This window comes from Aedes albopictus, chromosome 3, assembly GCF_035046485.1.
Source record: "Aedes albopictus strain Foshan chromosome 3, AalbF5, whole genome shotgun sequence".
Taxonomy (NCBI): Eukaryota; Metazoa; Arthropoda; class Insecta; order Diptera; family Culicidae; genus Aedes; species Aedes albopictus.
This window is the reverse complement of record NC_085138.1, coordinates 398,361,414-398,386,240: the sequence shown is the minus strand read 5'-3', so window position 1 is coordinate 398,386,240 and position 24,827 is coordinate 398,361,414. Positions and strand designations below refer to the sequence as shown.

Below are 24,827 nucleotides of genomic sequence, written 5' to 3'. Positions count from 1 at the left end.
GTACTGTCAAACCCCGCGTATTCATCACTCTTTAATAAGACACTTTTTAACTTGTACCCCGCGCATTCGAAATTTGTTGAATTAAAAAATGATCAAATGTCACAGTGTAATACATACACTGTAAATACAAATGATACGATATTGTGATGTTACTTACACCCGCAGCGGCTCCTCTTCCGAAAGTTCTAATTTGGTGCATTCCGACACCTGATCCGTTTGGTGATCAACCGCAGTGAACCTCGGAAGCCAACAATCGTAAAATGTACAAGCTATCAATTCGTACCACCACAATATCTGTAAGATTTGTGTTCAACAACAAATCATACAATCTAAACAAAACTAAAACAGAGTTAGTTTATCGAATTGAAAGTTTACACAGGTAATTTGACAGCAATTATTGTCGAATTAGCGTGGTTTTATGGTACGACACGCATGGATTTTATTCAATTTCACATTTACAACTTTCGGTTCACATTTTACCACTTATTGATTGTCCCTGATGTAATCTTAGACAAGTTTCATGCAAATTATTAATCAGTTCTCCTAAAAAGTCGCAAATTGATGTAATGCATGTATGGGTTTGGTTCATTCGTGCATTTCGCCAGTTCCGGCGAGGCACTCGAATCTGGTTCCGGAACACTACTGACCTGAGACTATTTTCTTGCTGACCGTTCTTCGCGTTATCGAAGAAGCCGTTATTTAGTGTGCTGCGTATATGCGATTGGTTTTTTTTTCTCCATTTGACCACTTCCGTCGGGGCACCTGGAACCGGTTTCGGCACACTATTGGTTTTCCAAAGTATGGTCTATGATTTTTTTGTTAACCGTTCATCAGCTTACCTAAAAAGTCATTAAATGTGTCGAATTTATGGGTTTGGTTCTCCTTTACATTTGACCACTTCCGATGGGGCAACCGTAATCGGTTGCGGAACACTACCGGTTGTCCCCAATAAGGCCGGAAACTTTTTTTTGTCAAATCAAGATGGCTTAAAATCCGCGATTTGATGTGTCGCTTGCATGGGTTTGTTTCCCTTTTATATTTGGCCATTTCCGGCGGGACACTCGGAACCGGTTCAGGATCACAACCGATTCAGATATGTTCTGAAAATATTTTCCTGCTTACTGTTCATCAGGATATCGAGAAAGCCACGATTTGATATATCCCTTGCATGGGTTTAATTAACTTTTATACTTTGCCACCTCCGGCGGAACATCTGGAACCGGTTCCGATATGGTCTGAGAATGCTTTCCTGCTTACTGTTCATCAGGTTATCGAAAAAGCTGGGGTTTGATATGTCACATGCATGGTTTTATTTCAATTTTATATTTGGCCACTTCCGACGGGACACCCGGAACCGGTTCCGGGACTCAACCGGTTCAGATATGGTCTGAGAATATTATCCTGCTTACTGTTCATCAGGATATCAAAAAAGCCACTATTTGATATGTCGCATGCATGGGTTTGGTTAACTTTAATACTTGGCCACTTCCGGCGGGACATTTGCAACCGGTTCCGGAACACTACCGGTTCCGATATGGTCTGAGAATGTTTTCCTGCTTACTGTTCACCTCGTTACCGAAAAAGCCGCGGTTTGATATGTCGCATGCATGCGTTTAGTTCACTTTTATGTTTGGTCACTTCCGGCGGGACACCCGGAACCGGTTCCGGGACACTACCGGTTCAGATATGGTCTGAGACTATTTTTCTGCTTACCATTCATCAAGTTATCGAAAATGCCGTAGTTTGATGTGCCGCATGGATGGGTTTATAGCGTTTTCATATCTGGCCCCCTCCTGGGGTACCGGTCCGGAACACCTAAATGGCCATAACTCCGGAACGGCTGGACCGATCTGAACCATTTTCAATAGGAAACAATGGGACCAGATTCCGCGTCGAATGAACCGTCGGTCAATAAAATCGGTTGAGGTTTACTGCCAAAAAGTGATGTGAGTTTTTTTGTACACACACATACACACACACACACATACACACACACAGACATCACCTCAATTCGTCGAGCTGAGTCGATTGGTATATAAGACTTGACCCCTCCGGAGGCTCTATCAAATTTTCGTTTTTGGAGTGAACATATAGCCTTTCGGTACACCTTGGTGTACGAGAAAGGCAAAAAATATGACCAACTAACATTGTAAAAATTCGAAAAGCGACTATGGCATCAATATATTGCTAATCAAAATCAACCGAGAAACGTGGGAAATAGAGCCCAAACTAAATTTTGAAGTCAGCTGGCTGTAAAAGGTTCCATAAACTGTCACAAATCCTATAATACTTTTATTAGTATTTGTAACGATCATCAAAACCTTCTTAAATCCAACCGACTTGGAACTATTGCTTGGGAATAGACTCTAATGAGCCCCGGCGGTTCCTCCGTGTTTATCGAGCATGTCTGATGCATATGATCAGCCATACTCCATCTGCAGCAGCCGGTTCATGATGAATCGTTGGAGGCGCATTAAAGTGTTAAAAAGGTGATATGTTTCACTAAAGAACACTACATTACAATAATCAAAATGAAACTCCTTCACTTTAATACCGTCAACCCCTGCGAACTTGGCCAGGGTCAAATGTTTCACTAGATATTCTTGCAACATTTCTCAATATATTGTTTTGGAGAACCTTGCATGAATTGCTTTAGAAAACCGTCCTTGAAAGATTCTTTCAGAAACTTATCGAAAGAATTATTCTGGAAACCAACTATGAATAAACTCAGAAATTCATCAATGATTTCTTGAAAAAAAAAACCCTCAAGTTATTTTTTCCAAAAAAATATCTTGAAAATCTGCTGTGGAATTTTTAGGAAATTCTGTTGTTCCTCATCGTAATCGACGAGATCCTGGTAGGTGCGATTGACCGTGAACCAAATCGTGGATTGCTGTGGCAGCCCATTACCAAGGAGCACCTAAATGACTTCGAATTGGCTGATAACGTTGCTCTCCTAAATAGCTCAATGGCGCTCTGATATGCAGAGCAAGCTCGATGATCTTGCCAATCGTTCCTCAGCGGCAGGTCTTATCATCAACGTCAACAAGAACAAATCGATGGATGTAAACACGGTCATCCCTTCCAGCACAGACAAACAGACGTAATTCTTAGAGAAAATTCATCAGAAAATTTGGTCCGGTGTCATTTTTATGAGCACACTGCCACCTGTTGGTAGAATCGCGCGCGACACTGTCGGCTATGATGGATTTGGATTTGACGTTTTGCTGACACGCACACTACTACACAAATTGCTTGTAATTTTCGTTTGCATCATTCAACAACGTGTACAATGGCAAACGTCATAGCGATCGATCACTAGCGCATCTGGTGGAACGATCGCGCAAATCAAATGATATTTGAATTCATCGTTAAATGCATGTGCCAAGCCGTTTTGAAGAGTGTTACGTCTGTTTGTCTGTGCTTCTAGCTTTACGGTAGCTGGGCAATCAGCGGAGAATGTTGAAAGCTTCTAATATCTTGGTAGCCAAATAACGGCTGATGGCGGCACCAAGATCGACATAGATGCACGGATCAAGACGGCGAGAAGTGCTTTTGCGAGTTTAAGAAATGTATGGAAAAACAACTAGAACAGTCTATTTACGCACCAAAATCCGAATTTTCAACTCAAACGTGAAATCTGTACTGCTATACGCCAGTGGAACCTGGTGTGTATCAGTGGAGAACACGCAACGGCTGAAGGTCTTTATCAATAGATGCCTGCGGTATATAATTCGTGTATAGTGGCCTCACAATTGGATCTTTAACGTGGAGCTCCATCGTCGATGACATCAAAAGCCGATAGCGACAGAAATTCGGGAGCGAAAGTAGAGGTGGGTCGGCCACACCCTACGCAGGGGCGGAAACGAAATCTGCAAGCAAGCGTTAGAATGAAATCCAGCAGGACATCGCAGTAGAGGCAGAGCCAGAGGCTCATGGCGGCGCAGCCTCAACAACGAAGTCAAGCAAGTCGACAGAAATTCGACCTGGCCACAGGTCAAGGCGATGACTGGCAGTCGCCCAGGATGGAGATCTTTCAATTCGATCCTCTGCACCACCGTGGGTGCCCAGGACTGAAAGTAATAAGTAGTGTTGGAAATGAGTGCAGAGATTTCTTTGAAAATTCTTGAATGGATTACAGTCATAGCACAATCATGGGTCACCCACAATTATGGGTCAATTCCATTTGAATTGCATGGTGAACTGTCTGGCTAATAATTGTGACAATGTGACCCATAATTGTGCTATGACTGTACTTTAGTTTCCATAGGTTCCTCTTGTTAATTTTTGGAATTTTTAAAGAGATTATCCCAGAAATAATTTTAAGAGCTCTTTTATGAAGTCTTCCTTGGATTCCTTTTCCAATTGCACCATATATTCTTTCAGAAAATGCCCCAGATTTTTTTTTAGAAAGGTTTTAACGTTTTCTTTTTGAAAATTCTTTTATAATAACTTGATTTGTTCTGAAATTCCTCTAGAATTTGATTGAAAATTTTTTCAAGAAAAGCTGTCTTGCCTTTTTTCAATATTTTTTTTTCGGAAATACTTTCAGTGATTCCTTCAGAAAATTAAAAGCTTAGAATTCCTTCAAAAAATCTCCAATTATTTCTTTAGAAAATCTACCAGACCCCTTCGGATGTTCTTCCACAAAGAAATCTTTTATGGATTTTTCTGGAAATATCACTGGATATTCCTTCAGAAATTCTTTATAAGATTCCTCCATAAATTTGTGCAAGGATAACACCAAGAAATCTTCTACGGATTTCTTTCAAAAATGCTCCACGCGTTCCATCAGAAATTCCTCCATGAACTCGGTTTGATAATCTTCGTAGGTTATTTTCAGAAGCCCCTCCAGTGGTTAATTCAGACATATTTCAGGGATTATTAAAGAAATTTCTCCAGCGCTTCTTCCAGATTTTTCCCGAAGAATTTCTACAGAAATTTTTATAAGTACATTTCCATGGTTATTTTTATTAAGAACTTCACTAGGTGTGATATCGTGTTTTCCACAGCGATACAAACGCGGCAAACCGTGAAGTGCCTGGTAGCTACGGAGCAACATTCTACTTAGTAACGTAACTTGTTTATTAGTAATAAAGATTCATTCCACATTTTCTCATCAAACAAGTTAGACGTTCTTTTAATCGATTGGGCTTTAGGACATTTCCCCGAATGACATTACCCCGAATTCCATAACCCCGAATGATCCATTACCCCGAATGACCCATTTCCCCGAATGACCCATTTCCCCGAATGGCCCAATATCCGAATTATTTATCCGCAAGCCTACCTCGAGACCCACCATGGATAGTTAACGGTACATCAAGTGTGTCACCACATTTTCAACAAAAATTTTCCTTCTTTGAGCATATGTTGTTCTTTCTGACCTTACTACCAAAGAACTTTCATTCAAGGAAATTCTACTATGCGGTCAGCACTTATGTATCCTTCTTTCAAACATAGGCTATTTTTTCTAATGATTAATTTAAGCAATTTGTTGGCGTCGCAAATGTTATTATTTTTATCAGAGATTTTTCCTTCTTTTAATCATAGGCTGTTCTTTCAAGTTATACTGTTATATGGAAGGGTGACATGATCACATTAGTTTATTTCTTTCATCCATATGATCCGAAACCAATTGTTGAGTAGATATTTTTTCCTTCTTTTGGTTATTACCTGTTCTTTTAATCATACTGGTCAGAGATCTGTTCAAAGGGTTCCAGGAGCTTCATATGCTTAGGTATTCTCACCGCAAAAAATAGGCAGAATAAAGTTTTATCGACCAAGCCAGTTCGTTCCGGGATGAACTTCATGATTTTCCTTCGTATTGTAAAATACGAAAATAATAATTCAGAAAAAAAAATATTCGGGGTAACGGGTCATTCGGGGTAATGTAATTCGGGGTAATGTCATTCGGGGTAATGGAATTCGGGGAAATGTCATAGAGTAAATCGATTGAATACAGAACACTAGGAATTACTTAGAATTTTTTCTAGGGATTCGTTTAGGAAACTTCCACAGAGTTTCTTTCATAAATTCTTGCAGTGGTTTCTTCAGTCAGGAATTGCTCTAGGGATTCCATTGAAAATTCCCACAGGTATGAGCACAGAAATTTCTTCAGGGAATAATCTAGAATATACTCCAGAAATCCGTCCAGAGATTTTTTCATAATTGCTTTCAATGTTTTGGATAATAATCCCTCCTAAGATATCTACAATGTAGATTCTACAGGAGTTCATATAGCGTTTTCATCAGTATTTCCTCCAGAGTTTTGGGGATTTCTTCAAGAATTCTACCAAGGGATTTTTTTTTCAAATTCCTAAAGTTATCTCTGGAGAATTCCTGAATGAATGCTTGGGAGAACACGAAAAACTCCTTCCTCCTTAATTCCTAGTAAAAAGTATTTCGAAGGAAAAATTGAGAAGAAATCTTTCATGGGGGTCTTAAGAAAACAGTATCTGCAGAAATTGCAGACAAAGATACTGATGGAGTTCTGAGGCATCCCTGGAATAAATTCTAAAGGAACCCTTGGAAAACAGAGAGGAATTTTTTATTCAATTTCTAAAGAAAAACATCCAGAAATGAAAAAAAAAACCCTGGAGAACCATCACAAAATGATTTTTTTATGGAATCTTTGAAAATATTATTTGAAGAAAAAGTTCTTGTAGGTATTCATGGAAGGATAGAGTAACTTTTTCTGGAATTACTGATAGAATCTTTGGAGAAGTTGCTGAAGCATCACTGGAAAAAATCTGAAAGAAACTTTAAAGAAACGTTGGAGGAACTTCTATAGAAACCCTTGGAGAAAGATTTAAAAGAATGTCTCAAGAACTTTCGAGAGGTGTTTCTAAATTAATGCTTGAGAAAATCTCTGACTATATAGAGGAACCTCTAGAGAAATTCCAACAATAATTTCTGCAATAGCTGCTGAGAAAATGTTTGATTTTGTTAAGGACACCCCTAGAGGAATTTCGGAAATAATGCACTGAAGATTTTCTAGAGAAATTCCAAAGAAAAACTACTGGAGCAATTCCCTCGGAAATATTTGAAGATATACATGAAGGAATACATGCACGAACTTCTGTAGCATCCCTGAAAGAAATTTTCTTGTGAATCGCTGAAGGAATCCCAAAAAGATTTCTGACGGAATTTCCGAAGAAAATATTCGTGGAAAATTTCAAAATTAAACTTTTGAGAAAAAGATATTCTCAAATATTTTCAAATTTTTACTGCTAGTTCGTCAGCTAGTTGTATCAGTGGTCCAAATTTGGAAAAGATCAGGCTATTCTACACGAGGTTAGAAAAATTTAAGAAAAAGGTATTATCATCCGATAGCAGACTTTGAGCTGTTATATCTCCGAATTCAATAAACCGAATGGAATGAAATTTTGATCATTTATGACTAATATAAAGAGCTCTTAAAATTTTTTGACTATACATAAAATTCTTTACACGAAAGAAAGTCATAACGATTAGAATGTTTTTCTAATATAACACCAATTAATTCAAAACTTTTGATTGGTCATTTAAATTCCTTCTACTTGACTTGAATATATTTATGTTTTGAAGGAAAGCAATCAAATGACCAGCATTAAATTGAAAAAGTAATGGGATGCGTGTGAAAAATGATTGAATTTACTAAATAAAAACACAGAATAAATGAAATTGCTATAACTTTTATTCTTGTCAATACATTCAAATTAAGTCAAATGTTTTCAAAGTGCATTATATAAGTTATTAATGATCAAAATTTCATTGCATTCGGTTAATTGAATTCGGAGATATAACAGCTCAAAGTTGGCTATCGGATAATTATACCTTTTTCTAGAATCTTTCTAACTTCGTGTAGAATGGCCCGATCTTTTCCACTGATACACAACTAGTTGATGAACTTACAGTAAATATTTGAGAACATTTGATGCCCTTTTCGAAAAGTTAGAGCTTGTTGAACATTTTTTGAGAAGTGAAAATTTTACTTGTTTCAGTTATTTTGAGTATCCCCTGTAGATGACAGAACTAAATAGAGAAACACAAAGAATAAAACAAAATGTACAATACGGTGCAACTCCGACACTGTTCAAGGGTTCCCAAGCCACATTCTCACGCTACAAGACCGGTGGTCATCTCCGGACACGAAGCTTGGACCATGCTCGAGGTCTTCAAAGCACTCTAGAGTTTTCTAGCGACGCGTGCTAACGATGATACTTGGCGGAGAACAGTGAAGGATTAACCACGAGCTCGCTGCAATCTACGGTGAACCCAGCATTCAGAAGGTGGCCAAAGCTGGAAGCACAGACAAACAGACGTAACTCTTAGAGGAAATTCATCAAAAACTTTTGCCCGGTTTCATTTTCATGAGCACACTGCCACCTGTTGGTAGAACAGCGCGCGACTCTGTCGGCCACGATGGATTTCGATTTGACGTTTTGCTGACACGCACACTACTACACAAATTGCCTGTAATTTGCGTTTGCATCATACAGCAATGTGTACACTGGCAGACGTCAAAGCGATCGAATACTAGCGCATCTAGTGGAACGATCGCGCAAATCAAATGAAATTTGAATTGATCGTTAAATGCATGTGCCAAGCCGTTTTGAAGAGTGTTACGTCTGTTTGTCTGTGCTGGAAGGATACGGTGGGTAGGACATGTTTCAAGTACTCCGGACCATAATCCTGCAAAATCAGCACACTTAGTTGAGCTCGGCTAATTTTCATTCTTTTGACGAGATACGCACAGCCGAGTGCTCGGCAAACTAAATTTATCTGATAATTCGGCAAAAAATCAATTTTATTCATAGCTGCACCTACGGTTGCCGCTGGCATCAAACTTCAAACGTCAAGTGTTTAACCGAGATTCAGCAAATGAACTTTGCACAGCCGATCTCGGCATTCTGTTTCAAGTGTGAGTGTTTACTACAGATCCGATTGATACAAGAAAACAAGGAGCGCAGTGGATAAATTGGGTGGACAAACTAGAACGTGATCAGGCAGTATTGTGAGGTTACAGTATGCGGCAGGAAAAATGCGAAAGTGTTTTCAACTCCAAGCCTCATTTTCATCTATTTAACGTTAACCAATCTATGTGTTAACGTTTCATGATCTCTAACAGGCTATTTTATTAAAAAGTTATTTGAAGTTTTTTTTTTCATTTTTGTCACTAACTAGACAGCGCCTGAAGCAGATGACAGTTGAAGTTGACTTAGTTATAGCGGCAAGTGCCCAAAATAGGTTCACCTGCCCAAATGGTACAAGACCCTACTCCAAATTTTGCCTGTGACAGTTCTTTGAAATTTTTGCATTTTTTTCCTGCCGCACCCTGTATAGAATACTGCAAGATGACGTCACGAAGCCGTGCACTGACAGTTCAGCGAGCTTGTTTACATGGACTTGGTCTCTGGCAGAGATCCGGCAAAACTGTTTTTCGATACAAATTTCAGTAAAACGGTAATTAGATGATTGGCTTTGTATTTGTAGAGTTGAATATAATCGGTATTTCTGTATCATAATGGTTTCGGGATGGAAAATGTAAATTTAATTTTCGCCGCTCGGTCAAAATTCTAACACCTTGTAAACAAGCTCGCTGAACTGTCAGACAAAGTGAGGTTAGATCAGGTGCTTGCAGTACCTTATAGTGGATGGAGAGCGGCAGTGGCAAACCGCGTAGTGTGTTTGTTCCTTGTGTGTTATCGCCTAATGTAATATTTTATTTCGTACACTCAGCGAAGTCAACTACCGAAATTCATCAAAATACCTTATGAAATTTAGCCATAACTGTAAAGTATGACATCCATAAGAATACATTATGAAAATTGATGATGCTTTGTATGCCCTATTTACATAAGATGAACTTATGAAAAGAACAGTAAAAAATGTAAAATGATGCAAACTGGCATCGACCCATGAACGACGATAAATCACTGAAGTTCCCACACGGCTATCGACGCTTGAGAGCCTCGTGTTACTATAAATGTGCCAAGCTGTGCGTCATACAGCGGCCATATGAAATTCATTTTAATCGTATTGATTGTTTGAAGGCCATTTCATAAGTAAGAATTTATGATAATCTTAGGTTTATTAGCCTCAGTGTGCCCACTACAGTTCTTCTGTGCAGCAGGCATAGAGAAGCTTTATTTTCCTTGCGTTTATTAAACTGAATGTAAAACAATCTGTTTCCGCCCGGGATCGAACCGGGGGCCTTCCGCGTGTTAGGCGGATGTGATAACCACTACACCACGGAAACAAGTTGTTTTAAGTTTACGTTCGTTATCATTAGTAGGTAAGTATATCTGAAAAAAGCACCATGGTGTTTGCATCAGTTCGTCCAAACAACATGTCCTTGAAGAGATTAAAAAATTAATTGAAATTATCGCAAGCAACGAAGTGACTCAATTTCAGAACGTTATTGCATCATACTTGTTTGCTTGCTCACGATATCACCAACCTCATCATCGTCGTCGTCGGTTCGTTCTATTCCTACCTCGAGCAGACCGGTGCGCTAGTTGTTTTGCTAATCTCCCCAGCCGATGATGAAGGCTAGTATCTACCTGGCTAGTGTTGTTCTGGCAAGCACTAGCTAGGAGGTCTAGCTATGTCTAGATACGTAGAGCCTCGTGTTAGGAAATAAATGGTGGTGGTGGGTTGTTGATATGTAAAATATTACAACAAAGTGTAAGTCTTCCTCGCGCGATAGTTGTCGGTCGGTTTGTTTTTGACATCGAATGCAAACGGGGCGAGGGGAAGTGATACCTTCCAACACCTAGAGAATAACAAACTAGAACTTAAGGAAGAGATAGGGGGTGTTGTTGCTAGTGTACGACACATATTTATAATTCCTGAACCCGAGAGCACGTGTCAGGGCGCTTGAGTTTAAATTTAATACTGTTCCGACGACGACGCTATAGTACCGTCACAGACAAACGGACGTAACGTTTCATATACTTTTCGATATTCGCTCGAATCTGAAACAAAACTGTGATTGGTAGGCTATGAAGTAGGTGGCGGTAGGCCGTCGGCCAACTCTACATTACACCAACAAAGCCATGAAAATGTTTGACAATTCTCAGGTCATTTTGACAGACCACACACATGCACGAAAAAGACGGATCATATATTCTACTTTATCGATCTTGTTGTCGTCCTTTTCATGCTCATGTTACATCTGTCAAAATGACCTGAGAATTCTTTATTACACCAACTAACCTAACCTCAAAATGACTGACAATTCTGAGGTCATTTTGACAGATTTAACATGAGCATGAAAAGGACGGCAACATGATCGATAAAGTAGAATACATGATCCGTCTTTTTCGTGCATGTGTGTGGTCTGTCAAAATGGCCTGAGAATTGTCAAACATTTTCATGGCTAGCTTTGTTGGTGTAATGAAGAATTGTCAGTCGTTTTGAGGTTTGGTTCGTTGGTGCAATAAAGAACTATCACATTTTCAAAATCAGCGATACACCGGTGAACGTTGGGAATAATGAGAGTGTCACGTCTGTTTGTCTGTGGCACCGTACTCAGCGTAGCAGCGGTCGGTGGGTTTCGGCACAGAACGCAACACTTCCGTTCCACCACCGGCACCGATCGACCAGGACAGGAAGCCCCATCGAATGCCAGATTACACGCTTTTCCAGCTCCGGTAGCGCAGTTGGTTGGAGGGTGGGAGGGCTGCGGCTACATATAAGCAACTGCAAAGCAATAGTGCGGCTGATGGCCTCCCCGTCCTAGTTAGGTCCTAAGACTACGGTGATGGTGGTGGTGGTGGTAGTGCTGCTATAAAATATTCAGATCCGATACTTTAGCGTGGTTTCTCTAAATCTGATTAAATTTACATAAGCTTTCGAGGTCGTCTTCTTCTTGGGCTGCTTTTCGGTAGATTTCTGTTCTGTACAAAGCTGCTGGCCCGGAATGATGAAGGCGCCCCTAATCAAGTTTTATTTCCCTCGACTAATTCCCGCTTCAACTAACTAGCTAACAGTTAGCAAACTGATGCACTAGAGAGGATGATGGTGACTTTGCTGTGTGCTTGCAGACGCAGAAGTAGGGCGTCCTGTAGTGGCTGTGGAGAAGACTGTGATTCGCTAGTTTTTCCTTCCTTGCTCGGTGGTATCAACTGCATCCTATCCCCTACCGCAGATCATATCTCCTGGGAGCACTACATCAAGCAATTTTATCGAGCTTCATCATCATGATCTTGTTACAAGTCGTGTAAATGGCGTAAGACAGTTTGTCTGATGTTTTAGGAGGCAGCACTCATAAAGAGTCTGTTTTCGCCATATAAATCAGCTCGAAATTGATGAAGCCCTGATACGAGCGCTCGTGTTTCAAATTTAAGGTTGGGAAGCATTTTTATAGTGCTGACTGCTGACTGAGTGAAGAACGAAATTTATTCAGCTGTATCGACGTTGCTTATATAGGTAGCAAAGCGACCGACGGTATCGAATCGATGTGTAACAGGTGAGGAATGTTGTTCATTTGAATACAATGTGTGTCGATTGATAAAGCAGTTTTTTATTTTTCTATTTCTGTTTTTGCGCTACACATCGGCATCATCGGTTTCCGTGGTGTAGTGGTTATCACATCCGCCTAACACGCGGAAGGCCCCCGGTTCGATCCCGGGCGGAAACAGATTATTTTTTTGAGCATGTGTGACGTCAGGACGCAGCATATTTTCAATTATCGCAAACATTGCTATTGACGAAAAGAATATGCAAAACAAAAATTAAAATTGTATGGTCAATTAGAGTTTGAGCTTTGGAGATGAACCAGCCGCGGGCTGAAAATCTCCTTAATAAAGCTAATAATAAAGTTTGAGTTCCACAGATGCCACAGGTTGTTCGGTTACTTAAGTATTGTCCGTTCCGTGAGGGCTACATAATAACCAAAACTCATTTAATGTTTGAGTGACGGTGTGTTTCACGATTTACAAAGCTGGATTCCATGTTCCAAGATCAACACATTCTCGAGTTCAAAAATTCATAAAGCGGGATTCCATGATTCAAGATCAACAACTTAAAGATTTTAACTCAAAGAACTCTCTACGTCATCCTGAAAATCTTTGGAGTATAAGCCAGCAAATCTACAGGTGGAGTCAATGATCGTCCCAGACAACCAGTCATCGTATAAGATGTTGTATAAGATGATAAAGTGGAGGCCATATGCGTGTATGCCTCCATTTAGGCGCATGTAAAGTGTACGCATATCGCCTCCACTTTATCATCTTATACAACATCTTATACGATGACTAGTTGACTGGGGTATTACATCCACAAACATAATCAGTTCCTTGAATTCCTTCTGAAACCTCCTGAAACGTTTATGGAACGCTTTAAAACGCCTCTGAAATGTCCCCAAAGCTAACCTGAGAGCAGTGATCGAAGAATTATTTCCAAAAACTGTAGGCGCCCTTGAACCCCATCAAAACCCCGTGTTGCGCCCTGGAGACTCTCTGGAATTCTCCAATACGTCTCTCAAAGTCACTAAAATCATCGTAAACTTCCTGAAATGACTCCAAAACCCCCTGACGCACATGAGAACCTCTGAAACCTTCGAAAACGCTTCTGTGAAGCCTCTGAAACTCTCTGGAATCCCCTCAACCAGCTGCTCACTGAAACGCCGCGGTAACGCCTCTGAAACTCGCAATCATCAGAAACTTCCTGAAATGCCGCCGAAAGCCCCATGAAACCCCCTCGGACAGTAACGCCTGCAAAACCTCCTGAAAATCTACTGAAACCCCTTGTGACCCTTGAAGTTCCCGAAACTCTCTGGTAACGCCTTCAGAATCTCGTGGAAATCCTTTGAAACTTCCTAAAATGCAATTGAGTGTGTTAATCACCGTAGCCGTCTGATGATCAAACCCGAAATCCCCCTGAGACCGATAACTTTAAAACGCCATGTAACGCTTCTGAAACCTCCTTGAATCCTCTGAAACTTTCTGAAATGCCTCCAAAATTCCTCTGAAACCCTCTCGGATCCCATATTACGTCTAACCATCCCCTCCATGTCTCCTGAAAGACTTCATGTAAATGTAACGCACCTGAGACCCTCCGAAACCCTTGAAAACGCTCTTATAACGCTTCCAGAACTTCCTGAAAGCCATTCGAAACTACCTGAAATGCTTCTGAAATCCCTTTGAAAGTCTTTCGGAGCCTCCACCCTCCAAAACTCCCAAAAACGCCCCGTGTATTGCCTCTGACTAGTCCCACCACCTCTCCTGAAATTTTTATCAAAGTCCTCTGAATCTCCACATGACCCCGCCCTAAACCCCGCATAACATTCATAGGCCACTCGCCCTTCTTTAACATCTTTGCAACCTTGAAATGCATTTTGGTAATAAACTGAATCCATTTATGTTAAAATACTATTCTATTCTATTCAGGCAGACTTAATACCTGAATGAAAGTTTGATTGTATGAAACGATTCTGTAACCTCCTAAAGCACTTTGAAATGCCCTGAAATGCATTGAAATGCCTTGAAACACATCTCAAACACCCCTTAAGCTTCTGCCCTTTATGCCTCATACCTTCTTCTTGGCGTAACGTCCCAGCTTAGACAAAGTCGGTCTGCTTCTCAAGTAGTCTTTAATCATTCTGCCAATGATCATTTTGCATTCGGCTAGGCACGAAGATACACTATGAGCATTGAGCAAGGAAGTCAAAGATACACAGTGTTCGAAATCGATGATTTTGCGATCAAAATCAAATAACTTTTTTTAGGTTGGGTCTAGAGGTTTGGCGTGTTCTACAAAACTTTTCTGCATGTTAAAAGGCGTCTTCTGATAAAATGTAATTAATGATTAATCCCCCTAGGAGTGAGATAATTTATAAATTTAAAAAAAATGTTTAGAGTTTTGACGTCCTCGGCAAAGTTGTAGCTCATAATAAGAGAAAAAACTTCGTAGAACATGTAAAAGTTCCACCTCTTACGGGTTTCGAGATATGGAGCGTTTTATGCGAAGTACCCCTAAAACTAGTTTTTTCAGTGTAGCTTTAACAGATAAAATCCTACAGTTTTGTAACCTTCTACAAACTTGTTCAAGACGTCAAAATACACATTTCTTCCGAAGATGTTAAGTCATTATATCATAAAACAAAAAAGTTATAGGCAAATTTATCATATTTTAAGGTGTACTTTCACCTTAAGTAACTATTTCCGGCGCAAAATGGCGCAGATGGCTCAGTCGGTAGGTGAAAGATTAGACTTTTTACTATCTCTTGAGGGGGGGAAACCCTCGTGGGCAATAGTGGGAAAGGTGTTTTAAATACATGGCAAAAACTTATTATTTTGACTGTGCCTGACTCCGAAGGTATAACCGCGGAAGGCTTATTCGGGGGCAAATCATGGACCCGCACATTTATGGAACCATCATCTACGTACACGGGGATTTTGTATTCATTTTCACCACATTTCACAACGTGCTGCAAATGATGAGCGTTCTGATATTGTTGGGCGGTGTCCATGTCCACCATCTCGATGCAGACACAGTTCCGCACATTATGAAGTTGGACATTTCTAACGTGTTGAATGTTGACATTAAGCTCCTCGCAAATGAATTTATGTACTGCTGGTACTTCAGGCGTTCTGGGCATAACACTGAAATCTATTAATAAAGTGTTTTCTCTTTTTCCGCTCATATTAACACGAAATCGAAAAAGTGAAGAAAGAAACGCGTCCGTATTGTGCAAGCTTTGGCTGTCAACTGACTGAAAAAAACTAGTTTTAGGGGTACTTCGCACAAAACGCTCCATATTTCGAAAACCGTAAGAGGTGGAGCTTTGACATGTTCTACGAAGTTTTTTCTCTTATTATGAGCTACAACTTTGCCGAAGAAGTCAAACCGCTAAAAACAAATTTTGAAAAAATAAAAATTTCATCTCACTTCTAGGGAGATTAATCATTCATTTCATTTTATCAGAAGACGCCTTTTAACATGCAGAAAAACTTTGTAGAACATGCTAAACCTATAGAACCAACCTAAAAAAAGTTATTTAATTTTGATCGCAAAATCATCGATTTCGAACACTGTGAGATAGTTCTTGAAGACTCCCATAAATATCTCCTTGGCTCTCTGAAATCTCTTGAAATACTTTTAAACGTCTTGAATCTTTTCTGAAAACCCTTTAGATCACCGTGAACTTGTCTTGAATTTTCCAGAAGCTCCGGAAATTTCCTAAAACCCCTTGAAGCGCTTCGCAGCCTCTCTGAAATCTATCTGAAATTCCCCAAAGTGTTCCGTATAGTTCTCTTCAATTTTCCTGAAATCCCCGCTTAAATAAAACTCCTATGGGCCTAAAAAAAAATTAAAAATTCACGGGGATCCCTATAATCTTCGGGAGCTCCCCAGAACCTTCAAGAAACGCCTTGAAATTCCCTTGATGGCCTCATAAACAACTCTGAAGTCCTTTGGAACTCCCAGTAACACTCCTAAAGCGTCACGAAATCCACTGGAACGCTCTGCAACCACCCTTGATTTCTTGAACCTCTCAGGTAACAAAACAAGAACTGTACAGAAATTGATGCTTCATTGCCTCTCAATGACAAAGGAATAGTACAACATGCACTAAATACTAAGTAGGGTCTGGGACCATTTGGGCAGGAGCATTTATTTTGGGGACTTGCTGCTATAACTCAGTCAATTTTGAACTGATTGACTTGACTTTTGAGACACGATCAGATACGCACAGGATCTAGCCATGTACAAAAATCCAAGTCAATCGGTTTGATATTGATTGAGTTATAATAGCAAGTGCTCAAAATAGGTGCTTCTGCCTAAATGGTCCCAGACCCTACATATACGGGTATTGCTCATCCGAACAGAAAAAAAAACACCCTTGACAGCCGTCCTGAAAAAGTCCTTGAATTTCCTAAAACCACCGGAAGCGTCCCTTCAGTCACCTGAAATCACCCTCAAAACCTCCCCGAAATCTTCGAAAGCCCCCTAAGATGCTCTAAAACGCATCTGAAATCCCTGAAACGCCTTGTTTAAACTCGTCAAAGCCGGTTTCAGAATGGCATCACCTTAAAATCTTGTAGCTAAACTCCTCAGCAAATCCATTTAGGTTTACATTTCATTTGTGAACCCCAACCATTAGCACCTAAATAGTTGTTTTGGTAAATATTTCCGGTGAAAGTATGAAGAGTAAGACGGTAAGTTCTTCTCGGATGTTACCAGTTTCCGCATACACTATAGTGCGACCCAAGCAGGGGGAAATAGCTGTAGAATACCAAAATCAAGAATGCAAAATCCAATATATTCAACCTGCATAAGGTATTGAAAAGCTCTGCATAAGAGGCAAAATACCTCAAAAAGCCGACATGTGCCGAGATAATCACGGGAATATTCTCACGAACGAGCGTGAGGTGGTCGAGAGGTGGCGGCAGCATTACGGTGAGCACCTCAATGGCGACGTTGCAAGCACCGGAGGTGGCGCGGTAACAGATCTAGGAGTACGTGCGCAGGACGAAAGATTTCCAGTCCCTAACCTCCAAGAGATTGAAGAGGAGGTTAGCTGGTTGAAAAACAACAAAGCCGCTGGAGCAGATCAACTACCAAGCGAGCTTCTACACTACCACAGACAAACAGACGGAACACTCTGATAATTAACATCGTTCACCGATATAACGATCTATTTACTGGCCATCCGTGGCGCTCGCTTCGTTTTTGTTCGAGTTTGACGTTCGCCCACTACCGCCACCTAGTTGATGGTTGACCGAACTCAGTCATTATTATTTGAATTTAAAAATGTTCGAAGAGTTACGTCTGTTTGTCTGTGACACTACACTGGATCATTTCCAAGATTTGGGAGGAGGAAGTATTACCGGGGGAATGGATGGAAGGTATCGTGTGTCCCGGCTACAAAAGGGCGACAAGTTAGATTGCGGGAACTGCCGCGCGATCACACTACTGAGCGCTGCCTACAAGATACTCTCTCAAATTTTATGCCGCCGTCCATCACCGATTGCAAGAGAGTTCTTGGGGCAATGTCAGACTGGAATCATGGGTGAACGCGCTACAACGGACCAGACGTTCGCCATCCGCCAGGTGTTGCAGAAATGTCGCGAATACAACGTGCCCACACATCAGTTATTCAACGATGTCAAATAGGCGTATCGATCGAAAACAGATATGGCAGATTATGCACGAAAACGAATTCCCGGATAAACTGATACGATTGATCAAGGCGACTATGGATCGAGTGATTTGCGTAGTTCGAGTATCAGAGACACTCTCGAGTTCCTTCGAATCTAGCAGAGGATTACGGCAAGGTGATGGTCTTTCGTGCTTGCTGTTCAACATTGCTTTAGAGGGTGTAATTGGGAGAGCGGGGATAAACACGAGTGGAACGATTTTCACGAAGTCCGTTCAGCCGCTTGGTTTCGCTGATGGTATTGATATTATTGCTCGTAAATTTGAGACGATGGCGGAAACGTACATCCGACTAAAGAGTGAAGCCAGACGAATCGGATTAGTCATTAATGTGTCGAAGACAAAGTACATGATGGCAAAGGGCTCCAGGGAGGAATCACCGCACCCGCCACCCCGAATTTATATCGACGGTGATGAAATCGAGGCGGTTGAAGAATTCGTGTACTTGGGCTCACTGGTGACCGCCGACAACGACGCCAGCAGAGAAATTCAGAGGCACATTGTGGCAGGAAATCGTGCTTACTTTGGACTCCGTAGACCTCTACGATCGAATAAACTTTACCGTAACACGAAGTTAACTATCTACAAAACGTTGATTAGACCGGTAGTTCTCTATGGGCACGAAACATGGACCCTACGTGCAGAGGACCAACGCGCCCTTGGAGTTTTCGAACGGAAGGTGTTGCGTACCATCTACGGCAGAGTGCAGATGGAAGACGAGACTTGGAGAAGGCGAATGAACCACGATCTGCATCAGCTGCTGAGAGAACCAACCATCGTCCACACCGCGAAAGTTGGGAGGCTACGGTGGACGGGTCACGTCATCAGGATGTCGGATAGCAACCCGACTAAAACGGTTTTAGAGAGTTATCAGGCCGGTACAAGAAGACGTAATGCGCAGCGAGCTATAGGTAGGTCGATCAAGTGGAAGACGATTTGCGGACCCTGCGCAAAGTGCGCACAGCCATGGATCGAGTCGAATGGAGACGACTCTTACGTACAGCAGAGAACAATTAGGCCTTAGGGAGCATCCATTTAGTACGTCACGCTTAAAATGAGAATTTTCAACCCCGTCCCCCCTTCGTACGGGGTTTTCCTACCTAATACATTGATTGTCACACTTTTCAGATCCCCCCTTCACACCTCTAAGCGTTACGTACTTTATGGATGCCCCCTTAGTCTGACCGATAAGGTAAGTTAAGCTAATTCCGTCGGTTAAGAAACTCACGAAATTATTCTTTTTTTTTCGTTTTGAAACAATAACCAGAAGCAATATAAATATCCTCTCATCTCCCTCACCTGCCCTCAAGAAGCCCTGCGTAGCTTTACCGGGAAAACATCCTCACTTTCTTTGTTGTCATCACCTCCACCACCATCGTGCGACGGGGTGGGGGTTGAAATTATCTCGTTTAGTTCGGCCACCTAGGTACCTATTGAAAGTTGCTGGGGGGAGTGATTTTCCAAAAATGTTCCACCTGATGGATGGCAACCAATCTGCGTGCCTCGTCGACGTTGCCAACAGCAGTAGGTAGGTAAAAGCAAATTGTCGACATTGGTGCAAGCCAAAACCATTAAACTTCGGAATTAGACTCACAGGAAAAGTTTGCGAGGGTACCTACCTACTGACTGAAGTAGAGATGGAAGTGGAAGTGGTTATGATGGACGACGACGTACGCTCGGCTTTGCGCGGATGTGGATAAAAAGGTAACCAACTGGAGGGTTTTCCACGAAGGGTAGGAAAAGTTTTGTGCGTTTGTACCGACTGCTGTTATCTGTTGTTGAATGTTTTACCGGGAATCGGGAGTAGATCAACTTTTCAACAGCTTCAGGTAGGGCTTGCAATAGCACGGATGGTGGGTCTGTTCAATTCAGAAGTTAATGTCTTTTGTGAAGAGCCATGGATTTGACCTACGGGAATACCAGAAGTTGAGCTTTTTTTTCAGACAGGTTTGTATCTAAACGCACCGTGAAAAGTCACTCCTATCCGTTGATTGAAATTCCTGCGGAAATTGATGTTCCACCAATGAAAATCCACTTTTGAATTAAATCTACAAATCCGATACATTTTCGCGAAGCGTTCAAGTGGGAAATGGCCATATAAGTATGACTTGCGAAAAGAACCCCACCACCAGCAATCACAGCCAGAAATCAAATGGTAGGTATATACTACAGCGTTTGTTTTTGTTTATCTTTTAGAAGCCCCATAAAATCGCACATGCGAACAGGGCCGGTCTGTAGTCCAAACCCATGCATTGTCAACAACATGGGCGTATCTAGATGGAGTAATAGTCAGAAGAAAAACGGCATATCTGTGTGACCTTAACCGCTCCCTCCAGGGCGAGGTATTTATTTATTTTTGTTTAATTCTTCAAAAGATTTTTTGTTGATCAGTGGTTTCCAAAGTGAAAATTACGTAGGCATTTTGGGAGAGGAGGGGGGTGTCTGTCCAATTTCAAATGTCAAAACTTTTGTATGGACAAATGTCTACGAGGGGGGAGGTAGCCTGAGAGAGAAACGTATCCACGGCAGCAATAAACGACAGCACAAAGAGAGTGTAATTGCTGAAGCGCAGGAAAGCATGGATCGGAATGATATGCGGGGGATTTATGCAGTTGTCAATGGTGCACTCCACAAGACTACGCTAGTGCCCGCCATGCGCAATGTTGCTTTCAGTTGTTAAGCTTCAGGATTGAGTGACTCTCTTATTACAAAGATGCGAGGAGCAGAAACCAAAACAATTTAACGCAAACAAATGCATCACTTGATGCACGCCCCTGACCACACGATCGAAAACAATTTTTCCTCCGTCAGAACCAGGTCAACACCCAACCAGGGCAATAACAACAACCCATCAGCGCGCGATAGGAGCAAAAGTCAGAGTCCACTTTTCCGTGCGTTCGTTGTCTACCCACCCACCGACTTCGGCTAAGAAAGGGGATAACTTGTTGTCTGTTTTAAATTTTTCGGACTCTTTTCCTCATCCCATCGCACGCCGTCGTCGCCTTCGTCTATTCGATGCTCAAATGACGTCAATGCTGGCGGATTGATTGAAATGCTTTCTGCTTTTCGTTTTCCTTCTCGAGCAGGAGAAAATAGCCGAAGAATACCAAACTCAGATATGGAAAGCCGGATACCTACAATCTGAATGAGGTATTAAGAAGCCCTGCATAAGAGGTAAAATACCTAACATAATAACTGGTGTGTATTCTTTGCATAACACGTGACTAATAACATCAGGTACCTAAATAATAATCTGTGATTTTCCATACAAATAGCGATTTTTCCATTATTAAATAATACCTCAAGCAGTCCTCAACACCAAACCAATAACTGTTTGTGGTACTTCATCAACACCTACAAAAGACCACAATAAGTTATTTTCAATACCTGGATAACCGACCAATACTTTGGTATGCTGTAGTTATGTGCCAGTTATTCGTTTCTGCTCGGGTTGGGACGGAATCTCCCACCTTCAACCGGTTAAGGTGGGGGATGGGGTGGTGGTGAGAGATCCAGAGATGCTCATACACCAAAACCTTTCCAATCAAGGTCCCTAGTTCGCCCGATTCATCGAAACACTAGCATCCATTGTCCGTATTTTTCCGGCTCCAGTTCGATAATCTTCTAATCGAACAACCGTTTTCTCCACTACCTACTTTTTAACGGCTTTGTTTGGCTGAAGTTTTCCTACTCCTCGGGATTGTTTTTAATGGTCACCACCATCAGTGCATAAACACGCTCACAGACAGAACGGCGAAGGTGATAGCGAGGAAGGGTAGTCACGCGAGTATGATTCGATACGGACCATACTTTGGGGTGGGGTTTGTTTTTCTCCCGATGAAGTGGATTGGAGAGAGTTTGATTTTCCATTTGCGCTTCGGGAATGCCTGCGTGGTAAGCGAAAATTACATCGCACCCGATCGAAGAGGGTCGAAAATGCACGCACAAATATGTAGGTATGTGAGAATTTTTATGGCTTTATTATGAGGTTTTGAGTGAGAGAGGCATGTCAAGTAAGAGATTGATTCAATAATTTTTTTGAACAGAATGTCTGTTTTAAGAAGATTGTTCCTTTTTTATTTATGTGTGTGCATAATTTAGCCACACGTAGGGACACAGTACTAATTTTTATTCTACTCACAAGGTACCCAAGCAACACGATCCATCTCACATTGAAATTCATAATTAGTAATGTATAAGGTAGCGTGGCCGAGCGGTCTAAGGCGCTGGTTTAAGGCACCAGTCACTTCGGTGGCGTGGGTTCGAATCCCACCGCTGCCAGGATCTTTTTTCATGGGATCATGAAAACTACAAGCACCAGTAATCTTATTTGTAGACTCACAAAAAATATAGCAACAATATTGCATCACCCTAATTTACCTATATCCCAGGTAACAATTTGATGCTGTACAAACGTTTTTTCAACTATTTCAAAGCAGCCTTTATTTGAACAAAAGCTGAGCACAAGAGGTACAATCATAGACTAAATAGTAAGATATAAATGTCAGGAACAAATTCAGTTCAATTTGTGACGCCAGTTTTTCCCCCATGTTTCCCCCAGAAAAATCGCCCAAATACTGTTTTTTAACGCGACGCTTCTAATGTCAGTTTGACATTAGAAGCGTCGCGTTAAGGAAACCAGTATAGGGCGAATTTACTGGGGGAAAGACAGGCGTCACAAAAAAAATCTCCAGCAGCGTATTGATTGTTGGTACAATTTTGGTTATTTTATTCAACCTTTAGCTGGTTTGAAGTTCATTGAATGGATGATTGAAGTCCTTATAAGGAGTGTATCGGAAATTAACTATATATGGTCAAAACATCCTAAAAAATAATTTATTCGAGTTATAAATAATTTTATTTTTGGAGGTACTATATAAATCCTCAGAAAAAGGAATGGCACTTTTGCTTTTGTAAAAATAATTATTTTCATGGACATCAATCTCAAAGTTTAAACGCATGATCTTGATATTTTGGACACCTCTTAAAAATTTGAAATTGCGGAAAAAATGGAAAATTTTTTGATTTTTTAAAATATTTTAGCGCAAATATATTCTTTCCCAGATTGCTCATAATATAGGTAAAAAATTATTTTCAAGAAAAAAATCGACTCCATTTTAGCGCAATTCTTAAAAATGAAAAAAAGGCCATTTTTCAGGGACCCCATTTTTTGATGCTCATTCAAAGCAGGATTACGCAAATAAAAATACATCAAATTGATAATTCATTTTTTTTTAATTGGAAATGTTTTTAAACTTAACGACGAGGTAGCTCTAGTAGAGAACGGAATTGTATAACCTTTGAAGATATTTAAAACAGACTGTCAAAGTTCGACAAAAAATTAGTGTTTTTTTAGGATAGGCCATTTTTTAAAATGTTGAGGGTTTTTCGATCATAAATATTTTTTTTAGTTGATGTTCGGTGATATGTTATGTATACATAACTGCTAACAATAATTAATATTTTTTGGATTTTTCGCCGTACAAGTTTTATTTGCTACAGGTTATTGAAACGCTGAAAAATCTTTAAAAAACAACAATTTGTCCAAAACTTTAATTTGTGAGATGTATTCATTCTACAATATTTTCAATAATGCTAAACATTTTTCAAATTTTTTCAGGCTATTCTAAACTTGACTATATTGTGAAGATTTGATGGAAGAACCGAAATGATAAGACCAAACATGCTTCGAGATAGAGCATCCTGAATGTTTATAGTTAATTTCCGATACACTCCTTATGCGCTTATTATTTCCAGAAGAGATGTTAAGAAGGTATTGATAAAATAATCTTTGGGAAAACTGGGAATTGAACTAGGGACCTCCTGATTTATAGTCACTCACCTTAGCACCTACACCATACATATTCTCGCAAATGAGAGCATTACTTGTTATGTCTGAACAATCAAGAACATAAGTTGAATTAAGACTGTATTGAGGCTGAAGAAGCAATGAGGACGCCACAAAAACATTGTTTAGGTCAACTGTCAAAAATTATTTGATTAGAGGTTGTACAACAGATGATTAATTCTGCATGTTGGTATCTGCTTTAAAGCTTATTACACAGATGAATAATATTCTATTCAACTTGATATTCAGGCATTTATGTATAACTGAATAAAGAGGTTGAACAAGGCATACTTCAGAACAATATTCAGCTATTATTGTGTTCAGCCACTGACACCATTAACCAGTTAATGTTCAGCAAATATTCTCACTGTTCAGCATTCATGGATACTTGGGATATCTCTAAAACTAGAACACCTACAATAATGCTGCCTTCAAGAAAAGCTGTAGCTTTTGGGCTTCTGAATAACTTTGCTGAAGACAGCATCTTTGTAAGTCCTCAGGATGTGGAGATATCGAGATGAGACAATGAGATGTCATATTGTTGGAATACTTTTTATGAGTCTATACTTATGACAGGTAGTGTATATAAACCATGGAATTTGTAGGTAGGAGAACGTTAACTACGGCAGTGGCAAAGATTATATATAGCGCTTTTTTATGATACGTCAAATGCAGGGGGATGACGAACGGCCAGAATCAGCATCCCAACATTCAATTCAACATGGCGTGCATTGGTTTTGTTTTGATTACTCGTGGCAAAAATGCGATTGAAACATGGACACTGCTTGGCTGCTACATATAATATCGTGCAAAGTGATAAACAAAGAGAAAC

The 24,827-nt window shown here is 40.5% G+C and overlaps 3 non-coding genes across 3 annotated transcripts; 2 read left to right on the top strand and 1 right to left on the bottom strand.

Moving 5' to 3' along the window:
* Positions 1 to 10,170: 10,170 nt before the first annotated feature.
* On the bottom strand, positions 10,171 to 10,243 carry Trnav-aac (transfer RNA valine (anticodon AAC)). The gene has a single exon. It is a non-coding gene; the product is annotated as a tRNA-Val (tRNA).
* Positions 10,244 to 12,555: 2,312 nt separating this feature from the next.
* Trnav-aac (transfer RNA valine (anticodon AAC)) lies at positions 12,556 to 12,628 on the top strand. Its single transcript has one exon. It is a non-coding gene; the product is annotated as a tRNA-Val (tRNA).
* Positions 12,629 to 22,346: 9,718 nt separating this feature from the next.
* On the top strand, positions 22,347 to 22,428 carry Trnal-aag (transfer RNA leucine (anticodon AAG)). Its single transcript has one exon. It is a non-coding gene; the product is annotated as a tRNA-Leu (tRNA).
* Positions 22,429 to 24,827: the final 2,399 nt, after the last annotated feature.